The sequence below is a fragment of the Chenopodium album genome, chromosome 6, assembly GCF_948465745.1.
Source record: "Chenopodium album chromosome 6, dcCheAlbu1.1, whole genome shotgun sequence".
Lineage (NCBI taxonomy): Eukaryota > Viridiplantae > Streptophyta > Magnoliopsida > Caryophyllales > Amaranthaceae > Chenopodium > Chenopodium album.
Genome location: NC_137839.1, coordinates 58,430,478 through 58,444,715, shown reverse-complemented (window position 1 = coordinate 58,444,715; position 14,238 = coordinate 58,430,478).

The following is a 14,238-nucleotide window of genomic DNA, read 5'->3' as shown; positions in this document are numbered from 1 at the left end:
TAATTTTCTGTCATTTTCTCGATGATAGTCTTTAAGTTCTTATTAGCTGCCTCGACTGCTCCGTTTGCTTGAGGTCTATAAGGGGACGAATGATGATGTTGGATACCATATTTATGTAGCAATTCTTCACATTCGGCTTGAGAGTGAGTTCCATTGTCACTTATCATTTCATGTGGGACTCCATATCGACAAATGATATTTCTCTCGATAAAGAGTGCTACATGTTTTGCGGTGAGTTTAGCATATGATTGTGCTTCAACCCACTTCGTAAAGTAATCAATCGCTACTAGAATAAATTCATGGCCTCCTGTCCCTGGAGGAACGATCTTGCCAATTATGTCAATTCCCCATGTAGAAAATGGCCATGGTGATGTGTAGGTGTAGAGCAAAGATGGAGGAACGTGTTGTAAGTTGGCATAAATTTGACACTTAGGGCATCTTTTTACATATTGATGGCAGTCCCTATTCATGGTAGTCCAATAATACCCTTCTCGCATTATTTTCTGGACTAACATTTTTCCATTTACATGAGTTCCACAGATTCCTTCGTGGACCATTCTCATTATTCTTTGTGCATCCACCTTCCCTATGCATAGGAGAGCTCGACCTTTAGGTACCCTTTTATGTAGCTCGTTGTCTATGAGTACATATTGAGAAGCCAAAAGTCTCAAGGCTCGTTTTGCTCTTTTGTCAGCATGAGGAGGGTATTCTCCATTGGTGACATAGTTGAGAATGTCTGTGTACCATGGTTCTTCTTCTTGTTCTTCATCTTCGTCTTGGACTGGGTTGTCGTCTTCTATAGCCTGTATATATGCCGGTTTGTGCCTTTTTTCGATAGTTAGAGGCATTTGCTCGATATCCGTGGGAATCCTAACCATTGAGGCTAATCTCGCCAAGGCATCAGCAAATTGATTTTCTTCTCTAGGTAGATATGTGTATTCTACCTTCTCTAACTGATCGGTAAGAGTTTCCAGATAAGTTTGGTAAGGGGCTAGGCTTTCGCTCCTTACTTTCCACCTTTTAGATATTTGATTGATGATTAGAGAGGAATCTCCGAATATCCTTAACTTCTTTACTCCTAATGCCAGGGCTGTTTCAAGGCCTACCACACATGCTTCATATTCAGCAGCATTGTTGGTAACGTCGAAATCAAGCTTTATTGAGATTGGGACGTGTTCTTCTTTAGGTGATACTAGTAGCACTCCGACACCACATCCCTTTTGGTTTGAGGCTCCGTCAAAATACAAGGTCCAAGTATCATCTTCGGTGACCATCAAATCTTCATCTGGAAATTCATTGTCCTGTATTGGTGTCGAGTCTTCTATTGGAAAATCTGCCAGAAAGTCTGACACCACGGATCCTTTAATATCTTTTTGTGGCATAAACCGCACATCGAACTGGGCTAAGTTGACTATCCATCTTGAAATACTCCCATTGAGCGTTGATTTCTCGAACAAGTATTTGAGTGGATCCAATTGAGATACCACGAAAACGGTATGCACCAACATGTAATGTCTCAACTTAGTTGTGGCCCACACCAAAGCGAGGCACAATTTCTCGAGTGGTGTATAGCGTGTTTCGTATTCGAGCATCTTCTTACTTAAGTAATAGATTGCATTCTCTTTGTTTTCTACCTCTTGTGCTAGCATGGCTCCCATTGTCTCTTTGGTAACCGTCAAATATAACCTAAGAGGTATTCCGGGAAGTGCTGGCGCTAATACGGGAGGATTTGCGAGATAGGCTTTGATCCGGTCAAAGGCTTTTTGACACTCGTCATCCCATATTACTGGTACATTCTTCTTGAGCTTTTAGAAGATTGGTTCACATATCGTTGTTAGTTTTGATATGAACCTACTTATGTATTGCAACCGGCCAATGAATCCTCGAATCTGTTTCTCGGTCTTGGGCGGTGGCATTGACATGATTGTTTCAATCTTGGTTGGATCAATCTCTATTCCTCTAGAGCTTATGACGTACCCCAAGAGCTTGCCTGAGGTGACTCCAAAAGCACATTTTGATGGATTCAACCTCATATTGTATTTTCTTAGCCTTTCGAAAAATTTCCTTAAGGCTGCTTGATGGCCTGGAAGGTCCTTTGATTTCACAATCATGTCGTCGACATATACTTCAACTTCTTTGTGCATCATGTCATGGAGCAAGGCAGTTGCTGCACGTTGGTAAGTGGCACCTGCGTTTTTCAACCCAAATGGCATTACCGTGTAACAGTAAGTGCCCCATGGTGTGATAAAAGTTGTCTTCTCCATGTCTTCTTCCACCATGAGAATCTGATTGTACCCTGCGTATCCGTCCATGAATGAGAGAAGCGCGTGATTTGCCGTGTTGTCTATCAGAATATCGATGTGTGGCAAAGGGAATTCGTCCTTTGGACTTGCCTTATTTAGATCTCGATAGTCGACACACATCCTTACCCTTCTGTCTTTCTTTGGAACTGGGACGACGTTGGCGACCCATTCGGGGTATTTGGATACCTTGATGAAACCTGCAGTTATTTGTTTTTGAACTTCTTCTTTTATTTTAAGTGCTACGTCGGGTTTCATTCGACGTAAATTTTGTTTTACAGGTTTCATTCCTGGGATTAATGGTATAGTGTGTTGAGCTATTTCTCTGTTAATGCCTGGCATATCTTCATATGACCAAGCAAATACATCGATAAATTCTTTAAGCAAGTTAATTAAATCGGTTCTTTCTTGTTTATTCAATGTTAGTCCGATTTTAACTTCTCTTTTATGAGTTGAATCATTTGAGATGTCAACTGTTTCAGTCTCTTCAATTACTGATGTTTTCTTTTCAAGTGTTTCCATTGCTTTAATAAATTCTTTATCTTTTTCATCGTTAGCTAAGCAATGTTCGTCATCTTGGGTTAGGGAAGAACACGAGAAGTAAGGAGAATGAGCGATATTATTATACTCTGAGATCATTACATCAAAGAGTGATATGTCCTCAGGGACTGGATCACTAACTATCCTAGGAGAAGAAATAGGAAGGGAAGGCGTTATAGCTAAAGACTTAGAAGATTCTAAAGGGAAAGACTCTGACTCAGACTCTGACTCTGACTCTGACGATTCTTCAAACATTGGCCCTTGTCCTGTCGTGATTGATATCTTCCTCCCACTCGGAGTAATCACCTTGATAGTCTTGTGCCACCCTTGCAATAATCCTTCAGCTGGAGTAATTAGCTTTGAGGGGTCGAAGTTTTCACTTTGTAGGACCGTTTGAATGAGTGAGGAGTTATCTTCTTCATAAACTGGCTCATTCTTTTCTCGCCCAAACAGTAATCCCATGACGTTAAAGTCAAAGCATGGGGGTGCTTTCTCCTTATGGACAGGAGTTGGGATTTCGTCAGTGAAATAGCAATCCAAGAAAATCTCGAATCCTGGTTGTCGTATGCCATTTACAACAAATGGTTCGGGAAATTCATGGCATGGATAGTCCTCTCCTTCTTTTATAAACTGACCATTAAGCGTAAGAGGGTACTGATCCATTGGAATTGCTTTCTTTTGAATGCGAGCGTCCCTACGTGCTTTCAATTTGTCCTGGGCTCGCTTGAGATCTTTCCGAGTCGGTTCAAAACCAAGTCCGAAAGTATCTAGCTTAGGGAGGCCAAGTGACTCTATCGATTTTGCTATTCCCTTCTTCTTTCCTAAGGTCATCCCAGGGAAGTGTCCTTGTTTCTTTAGCGTAGTGTTGATAATCATGTTGGAATGGGGGTCGTGGCAAAGAGATGTCCTTTCATCCTCTTGGATTAAGGAGACTTCTTCGTTAAAGCCCCATAGATCTTCATCATCTTCGTCGTGCTCCACGTTGATGATTGGATTCTCTATTGATTTGATCCTCATTGGCGAAGCATCAATGGTGATGGGGATTCCTCCAACTATAGCTTTCACTTGTTGGTGAAGAGATGAAGGGACGGCCTTTAGATCATGGAGCCAAGGGCGTCCTAACAACAGATTGAATGAGGCTTTGATGTCTACCACTTGAAAAGTAGTAGCATGTTCTATTGCTCCTGCCGTCACATTTAGGGTTATTTTGCCAAGAGCTTGACGTCGAGTATTATCGTAAGCTCTTATTCCTTGTGTGGACGGAGTTAAATCCTTATCCTTTATGCCGAGCATCCTTGCAGTCCTAAGTGGACAGACATTAATAGCCGATCCATTGTCTACAAGAGTCATGGGAACATTCATTCTTTTGCAGACTACCGTGAGGTTTAACGCCTTGTAGTGCTTGTCACCTTCCGGGGGTAAATCTTTATCAGAGAAGGTGATTAGATTAATTGGACTAGGGAGATCACTTGTGAGGAAGTTAGCTAGTCCCTCGGGAGTGGTGTCAGAATCTATCCCGATTTTATCCAAGGCATTCATCACAGCCAACCTATGTTCTCGAGATGTTGTTAGAAGCTTCCATACATTCATCTCAACTTTTGTCTTCTTGAATTGTTTAATGATGTCATTGTCTTCGATGATAGGTATGGGAACTTGTTGTACAGTAGGCATGGGTTGTGTTGAAACGGGAGGTTGTATTCTCCCGGATCTTGTGAGGACGTCTATTGATGAATCTTCTTCAACCCAAATGTCGTCCGTGGTGTATGATACAGAAGGTGAAGGTCCTAATATGTCTTTTAGATAGACATCTTCTTCGTCACTGTCCCATACTCCATTAACATTTATATCCTCTTCTTGTTGAACTTGGACTAATTCCTTTCTATCAATCATTTTCTGCACCAAATCCTTGAACTTGAAGCAGTTTTCTAGGGTGTGTCCTCCTGACTGATGGTATTGACAGTAATATCTATCTGTCCTTTTTAATGATTCAAATGGTCTCGGTTCGAGAGGTTTGACCTTACCACTCTCGGAGAGCATTTCAAACATTTGTGTATACGGGATCCCAATTGGAGTATAAACTTTATTGCTCTTCTTGGGTCTTTCGGTGACTTGTAAGGGAAAGTGTTTTGCCTCATAAGTCGTTTTTACTGGTGTGAATTCTCTCTTAGGTTCTTCATCATATTCCTTGCGAAGTTCATTCAAAATTTTGAGAGTTTCATGTAACAGTTGCGATGTCTCCCTCAGATACAGTGTGAGTATTCGTATCTCTACCTCATTTGCTAGTTCTGGAAGATTATCTTCGACATCAAAAAAGGTCTCTTCTTCTTCCTCTTCGACGTTGGTTGCTTTGACAGGTTTAATGAGAGATGAGGGGTCAACTTCGCTTTCTTCATCGGAGATAGCCAATGTGTGAGCTAGAGGTGCATTGTCAATACTCGGTTTCTTACTGGCAGGAGGCAACGGTAGCTTGTTACGGTCAATTAGGTCTTGGATAGCTTCCTTAAGCTTCCAACAGCTTTCAGTAGAATGGCCCCTACCTTGATGATATTTGCAATGCGCATTGGGGTTCCAATTAGGCGACCTCTTCTCGACTGGTGGATCTCCAAATGGTCCAATGGGAGTTATAAGACCTTTTGCATTTAGCCGATCAAACGCGGTGTCATAACTCATGCCAATAGGAGTGAAGTTTCTCCTAAACGGTTTCTTTTGTCCTTGGTTGTTCATGGCGAGGACTTCTCCCAGATTAAAGGCGCTAACATTATTTGAGTGGGCGGTTTTGGAAGAAGAAGGATTGTCGTTCTTCTTTCCTTTCCAGCCACTGTTGGAGTTATTGTTGGCAGCTTTAGATTTAGCTAAGTCATATTCAACATTAATCCCAATATCATAAACAGCCTTAAAGGTATGAAGGTTATTTTGATATTTAAGATGTTTTGAATATTTTTCTTGGATATTTTTAATGAACAATCTCACAGACTCTTTTTCACTTGGTACCTCAATCATTTTAGCTGAGGTTTCTCTCCACTTGTTAAAGAAAGACGTGAAGCCTTCATTCTCCTTCTGCTTGAGAATTTCAAGTTCTTTATGGTCAGTTTCGACTTGAACGTTGCACTTGTACCTATCGACGAAAGCGTTTTCTATGGATTCCCAGGTAGAGGTCTTTTCTTTTTCAAGAGAAAAGAACCATTGTTGGCAAACGGTCTCGAGAGATAGCGAGAACAAAGAAGGGAAAACTTTCTTATCGATACCCTTGATACTCATTATTGTTTCAAATGCCCTTAGATGGAAGTAGGGGTTGTCGATTGCCCTAAACTTTGGGATGTCGTTGGCGTTGAACTTCTGCGGAAGAAGATCCTTATCCACCGAGACCCCTTGGGATGTGAGTTCTTGAAACTTGTAGTCGCTGGACAACTTGCTTAGGCTTTCTTGCATGAGGTCCATTTGTTGTTGCTTCGCGGGATCCTCGATCTTAAGTGCGAGAAGCTTTAGTGTCTCAGTTACAGTAGCCAGTTGGTTCTTGAGATCATTAACTTCTTCCTGAGTTGCCATTATAACTCTTGCTTTCCTCTTGCGAGCTATAGGTTTGTCGAAAAGTTGGACTTGTACGAAGAGGTTATCTTTGATTAATCGCCCTTCCTTTCTTGACCACGCGCTGTAAATTAAGCCAGTTTGCGTTTTAATTACTTGACTAGAATCAGTTTGACTTTATGGCTTTTATTTTTAAAAAAGTATGCATATTTTTAGGGAGCAATAATGTACATGTGTTTAGGGAAGTATGCATATTTTTAGGGAGCAATAATGTACATGTGTTTAGGGAACTTAAGTACTATTATTTATTGGAGGATTAATATCCGACTTACCCCCCTAAAAAAATGACGAAAAAAAATAACGCGCGCACACAAGACTCCCTTAATCATGGTCAAGACATGTGTATTGGTGTGTGTATTGAGTGTAAGTGACATGCTTGGACTCTTGTGTAAGACCATGGGACTTAGTGCCTAAACTCGAATATTAATTCAATTAAGCATTATTGCCGGCAAAAATTAACCGAATTAAACAGGAAACTGATTAATTAGACATTAGGTGATGACTCGACAAATAATCCGAACTGTCGGCCAAGCGACAAGACTGGCGTCACAATATGGTGGTTGGCGCCAGACTTTTTAGTAAATGTCTGGCGCTACACACCATACAGTGGCGCTACAGCCTAGATTTTGGCACCAATACTGGAGCCTCGGTCTGGGACTGTTTTCGATATTATTAGTCAACTGGGGTATGCCTAAAGTCGTACTAGGTCAATTCCGATTAAAAGAAGAAAAAACTTTATTGACTCGAATTAATTAATTAATTAATTAGGCAAAGTTCTTTAAGTCATTAATTATAATCTCAACACAAATCAACAAACGGTTAGGAGGAGCATAGAATATATATGCACAACAAATAATGCACAATTAGGCAAGTAAGCACAATATGATGCAATGAGTTCGCAACCTAACCATGGCTCTAGTTCTCTAAAGTTCGGGATATGGTTTAGTCAAATAGGGTCCATGGTTAATTGTTCAGATGCACCGCGTAGAAGCCTAACCGTGAAGGGTTAACGTTGGTAAGTAGCACCTGCGTTTTTCAACCCAAATGGCATTACCGTGTAACAGTAAGTGCCCCACGGTGTGATAAAAGTCGTTTTCTCCATGTCTTCTTCTGCCATGAGAATCTGATTGTACCCTGCATATCCGTCCATGAATGAGAGAAGCGCGTGATTTGCCGTGTTGTCTACCAGAATATCGATGTGTGGCAAAGGGAAGTCGTCCTTTAGACTTGCCTTATTTAGATCTCGATAGTCGACACACATCCTTACCCTTCCGTCTTTCTTTGGAACTGGGACGACGTTGGCGACCCATTCGGGGTATTTGGATACCTTGATGAAACCTGCAGTTATTTGTTTTTGAACTTCTTCTTTTATTTTAAGTGCTACGTCGGGTTTCATTCGACGCAACTTTTGTTTTACAGGTTTCATTCCTGGAATTAATGGTATAGTGTGTTGAGCTATTTCTCTGTTAATGCCTGGCATATCTTCATATGACCAAGAAAATACATCGATAAATTCTTTAAGTAAGTTAATTAAATCGGTTCTTTCTTGTTTATTCAATGTTAGTCCGATTTTAACTTCTCTTTTATGAGTTGAATCATTTGAGATGTCAACTGTTTCAGTCTCTTCAATTACTGGTGTTTTCTTTTCAAGTGTTTCCATTGCTTTAATAATTTCTTTATCTTTTTCATCGTTAGCTAAGCAATGTTCGTCATCTTGGGTTAGGGAAGAACACGAGAAGTAAGGAGAATGAGAGATATTATTATACTCTGAGATCATTACATCAAAGAGTGATATGTCCTCAGGGACTGGATCACTAACTATCCTAGAAGAAGAAATAGGAAGAGGAGGCATTATTGCTAAAGACTCTAAAGGGAAAGACTCTGACTCAGACTCTGACTCTGACTCTGACAGTTCTTCAAACATCGGCCCTTGCCCTGTCGTGATTGATATTTTCCTTCCACTCGGAGTAGTCACCTTGATAGTCTTGCGCCACCCTTGCAGTGATCCTTCAGCTAGAGTAATTAGCTTCGAGGGGTCGAAGTTTTCGCTTTCTTCATCGGAGATAGCTAAAGTATGAGCTAGAGGTGCATTGTCAATACTCGGCTTCTTACAGGCAGGGGGCAACGGCAGCTTGTTACTGTCAATTAGGTCTTGGATAGCTTCCTTAAGCTTCCAACAGCTTTCAGTAGAATGGCCCCTACCTTGGTGATATTTGCAATGTGCGTTGGGGTTCCAGTTAGGCGACCTCTTCTCAACTGGTGGATCTCCAAATGGTCCAATGGGAGTCATAAGACCTTTTGCATTTAATCGATCGAATGCGGTGTCATAACTCATGCCAATAGGAGTGAAGTTTCTCCTAAACGGTTTCTTTTGCCCTTGGTTGTTCATGGCAAGGACTTCTCCTAGATTAAAGGTGCTAACATTATTTGAGTGGGCGGTTTTGGAAGAAGAAGGATTGTCGTTCTTCTTTCCTTTCCAGCCACTGTTGGAGCTATTGTTGGCAGCTTTAGATTTAGCCAAGTCATCTTCAATATTAATCCCAATATCATAAACAGCTTTAAAGGTATGAAGGTTATTTTGATATTTAAGATGTTTTGAATATTTTTCTTGGAGGTTTTTAATGAACAGTCTCACAGACTCTTTTTCACTTGGTACCTCAATCATTTTAGCTGAGGTTTCTCTCCACTTGTTAAAGAAAGCAGTGAAGCCTTCATTCTTCTTCTGTTTGAGGATTTCAAGTTCTCTATGATCAGTTTCGACTTGAATGTTGCACTTGTACCTATCAACGAAAGCGTTTGCTATGGATTCCCAGGTAGAGGTCTTTTCTTTTTCAAGAGAAAAGAACCATTGTTGGCAAACGGTCTCGAGAGATAGTGAGAACAGGGAAGGGAAGACTTTCTTATCGATACCCTTGATACTCATTATTGTTTCGAATGCTCTTAAGTGGAAGTAAGGGTTGTCGATTGCCCTAAATTTTGGGATGTCGTTGGCACTGAACTTCTGTGGAAGAAGATCTTTATCCACCGAGACCCCTTGGGATGTGAGTTCTTGAAACATGTAGTCGCTGGACAACTTGCTTAGGCTCTCTTGCATGAGGTCCATTTGTTGTTGTTTCACGGGATCCTCGATCTTAAGTGCGAGAAGCTTCAGTGTCTCAGTTACAGTAGCCAGTTGGTTTTTGAGATCATTGACTTCTTCTTGAGTTGCCATTATAACTCTTGCTTTCCTCTTGCGAGCTATAGGTTTGTCGAAAAGTTGGACTTGTACGAAGAGGTTATCTTTGATTAATCGTCCTTCCTTTCTTGACCACGCGCTGTAAATTAAGCCAATTTGCGTTTTAATTACCTGACTCGAATCAACTTGACTTTATGGTTTTTATTTTAAAAAAAAAGTATGCATATTTTTAGGGGAACAATAATGTACATGTGTTTAGGGAACTAGGTATTATTATTTATTGGAGGATTAATATCCGACTTACCCCCCTAAAAAAATGACGAAAAAAAGGCGCGCACACAAGACTCTCTTAATCTTGGTCAAAACATGTGTATTGGTGTGTGTTATTGAGTGTAAGTGACATGTTTGGACTCTTGTATAAGACCATGAGACTTAGTGCCTAGACTCGAACATTAATTAAGCATCATTGTCGGCAAATTAACCGAATTAAACAGAAAATTGATTAATTAGACAGTAGGTGATGACTCGACAAATAATCCGAACTGTCGGCCAAGCGACAGGACTGGCGTCACAATATGGTGATTGGCGCCAGACTATTTAGTAAATGTCTGGCGCTACACACTATACAGTGGCGCTACAGCTCAGACTTTAGCGCCAATATTGGAGCCTCGGTCTGGGACTGTTTTCGGTATTATTAGTCAACTGGGGTATGCCTAAAGTCGTACTAGGTCAATTCCGATTAAAAAAGAAAAAACTTTATTGACTCAAATTAATTAATTAATTAGGCAAAGTTCTTTAAGTCATTAATTTTAATCTCAACACAAATCAACAAACGGTTAAGAGGAGCATAGAATATATATGCACAACAAATAATGCACAATAAGTCAAGTAGGCACAATATGATGCAATGAGTTCGCAACCTAACCATGGCTCTAGTTCTCTAAAGTTCGGGATATGGTTTAGTCAAATAGGGTCCATGGTTAATTGTCCAGATGCACCGCGCAGAAGCCTAACCGTGAAGGGTTAGCGCGTGTGGATGGGACACCGCGAGTTTTTAGAAAAAACTCACTTCCATGGTTTGGTGAATTCAACCTCTCAGATGTACCCTTTGTTGCCAGGAGCGTTCAATCGGGTAGATAGAGCATGAATTCCCATAGGGTTATGTCCATATGTAGAACACATATGGGTTTCAAAAAAGTGAGAAAAAAATTCAATCAGGAAGCAGGATCGAGCAAACAATACGAAAAACCGGTCGAAATTAGAACGCATATTTCTGGCTCGGTATTGGGGGAAATTGGCGCCAGCAAACAGAGACTGGCGCCAACTTTTAACTGTAGCGCCAGACGCCAATACTGGCGTCTGGCGCTATGGCTAAAAGTTTGGCGCCAAGCTCTGGCCCCTGACGCTACTTCCCACATGCCTCAGCAGCTTTCTGTGCTCAATAAAATCATCCAGTTTCGCGTGGTGTTATTTCAGTCCTAGTTGTGAAAGACATTTCTCAAATTTCCTACGTGTAAAATCCTTATGTTTTTGACTCATTACGGATGGTCTTTCCAATGAGAACCTTTTTATGCATATGACAATAATGTTAATCAAAATTACGCACATGAAATACTTAGAACTTTTCGAGTCTCATCCACTCATTCTAAATCATTGCCGAAACAAATTCAGGAATTAAAATAGAAATCCTCCCCAGTGGAGTCGCCAAAAACTGTAGGGAATAATTTCAAGCCTTTAAAATCCCACTAGCTTGAACCCCACTGTGATCATACACTAAAGTACGGTGGTGTCCAAAAGAGAAGAAGATAGAGCAAAAGAGTCGCCAACAAGTTTTTAAGGAACTTGTAAACCGTTCACGAGGTGAAGGTTACACCCCTTAACGATCCAAGAGATCGTCAACTCCATAAGGTCATGAACCAAATAAGGGTTCGGGGATGATGGTACAAATCCAACCTAAAAGAGATTGAACATGCCCTAATAATAGGCCTCTACTTTATTCTGCTCGTATTCATGTGCGCTTTCTGACTAACATACAATCAATAGGATTAACCCTAAACCTGTTTAATCTATGTTGGTTGAATTTAATGCACAAATAAACTATTATTGGCGATCACTTGAATTATAATCACAATTAACCTAACAAGATTATTAAATTATCTTATTAAGCGTGGTTGCAAATACCAATTCCCTTTAACCTGCAATAAAAGGTGATCAAGCAATAACAATATATAATAATATGCATATCAAGAAACATAACAAATAATCAACATCATTAATAATAATCATAATCAATCAATGATAATTAATATTAGGAAGAGCATAGGAAACATCATACTTTTAATCATACTTAATATTAAAGATACCCTAGACATGATACTAGGAATCAAAATAACAATCTAAGCATGATATCTACATCATAAAATCAATTAAACCATCAAAGTACTTACTTGGATGCCTCGTACCTCTTTCTAATTACAAAATACACGCGTTAGTAACTTCAAGGAAAAATAAGAATCAAACAATTAAATTAAATAATTGAAAGAGAGATTTGGGACCAAACCCTCAGAAATTAAAACCTTTCACGTCTAGGGCGAAGGCAACTTCGAATATGGCTAAGTGTTTCTAGATCTCGTGAATGCGGAATTTTGTGTGAAAAAGCAAAGTATTAAAGAAAGAATGAATGAATGTTAAGAATTATTGATGAAAGAGATGAAGATGATGAAAAGAATGAACGATTTGATAATGAAAAAAGTTAATGAATAATTTTGTGAATGAAAAGAGTTGATTATTGGTAATTCATAAAGTGATTGTTGATGAATGATTATGAATGAAAACCGGAGTTTTTGATACGATATTTATAGAGAAAATCATCCAAAAAAGATAATTTATCAAAACAGAGTCTGAAGATCGAAAAACTAACTTAGCGCCAGCCCTGGCTCATTGGCGCCAGGACCAGTGGCTAGCGCCAGGCGCCAATGGCTGGCGTCTGGCGCCAAGGCCTGGGGTTGGACGCCAATTTGGATTTCAACGCGTTTTCGAAATTCTGATAAATTTCCCGTACTGGAAGATAAAATAATATAATTTCAGTCGAAAATGCTATTTGATCTAATTAAAACTCTGAAGAGTCCTAATCGAATTAAGAATGATAAGACCTTCTAGAATGTTCTAGAAGACCAAAATCATTCCTAATTACATTAGGAATGATAAATCATATTAGGCCCTCCCCTAGATCATTGGGCCGTACTTAAAACCCAAACCAGGCCCAGTTTAGTAAATTGGCCATAAATTCCTCAATATTCATCGGAATTGGGCTTATAATATATCGTTGGAAAGGTCTTTGCAAACCCCATCCAACTACACCACTATTGGACCCATATCATGGACCAACCAAACTGGATTGGCTGTTTTCTTAAAATAAAGTTTTCAAAAACAGGGAGAAGAGAAAAGAAAAGAAAAGAAATAAAACTTTCCGCAACACTAGACCTTTCCACACTTTCGTTTCATTCGATTATGATTCAACGTGAAAGGCACTCATCACTGGGTTTGGTTTTGGGGAGACACAAATGGGTGTCTACAGTAGTCCAAAGGTTATTGATGTTCGAAGTAACAATTATGTTATTTCAGCTCATTCCTGATGTACGAAATATAATATTAAACAAAATAAGAGATAATGATTTTAGAACATGGTAAGAGTTGGTAGTTACAAGGTCCAGTAAATTCTTTGATCTTTGAGATCTATGGGGAGAAAGAATAGAGTTTCCCAAAAACTCTAAAGTTGCATCATTGCGAATCTACCCATCTCCTTTTAATCAAAATGCTCCATTCATTAGTATACATTACAAGACTTGGGATTATGGAATGGTACATGATTTCTATGAATTCCCTACTCCTAATGACTCATTCTTTCCAAGACTTACAAAGTTCCAGCAGTACTCATTCAACAAGTTTCGAAAATATTGTAATGACAAAAAAGACGAATTCCAGCTAGGAGTAAAGGTACAATGTGCTAATATCGAAGTTAAAGAAGGAAAAAGTTAGTCCACCGCATTACTTGATAATGTTTGGGGAAGTGAGGTGTTGCAAAGATCTCATACTAATTCGTCAGAAGACTGTTAGAAATCCAACTGAGGCAAGAGCATTGGGATTTTTCTACATTTCACAATATCTTAACGATTTTATAAAAAGGAAAGGAAATCCTCCTGTCGTGTTTCATGTTGGTAACACAACAATTGTGGCGCCTAACGAGATGAAAGAATATTTAGTAGATGGCATAAACAACACTAAGTCAATCTACAAATATTTAGAAGATATTGAAAGTGGGGAGTTTCTGTCATTTGAAGGCCATGAGTATCTGGTTGAGGCATTCATGAGTTGAGATGAAGAATATGCAGCCAAATGTGTTGTAAAATTTGGCATAGAAGAAGAGAATCCTATGTGTGTAGACAGCAAAGATAGTGAGGGGAGCGTACAAGAAATGATGATGGATAAAATTATGAATGTTTGAGCCCACACTAGTAATAATGCAAGGAATCTTCACTATAACCACATTTTATTAATTGTTTCTGTCTTAAAGTATCTTTGTAAAAAGCAATGGTGTAGAATTGCTTGCTGAGTCAGGATAAGGATCCTATGTAACTT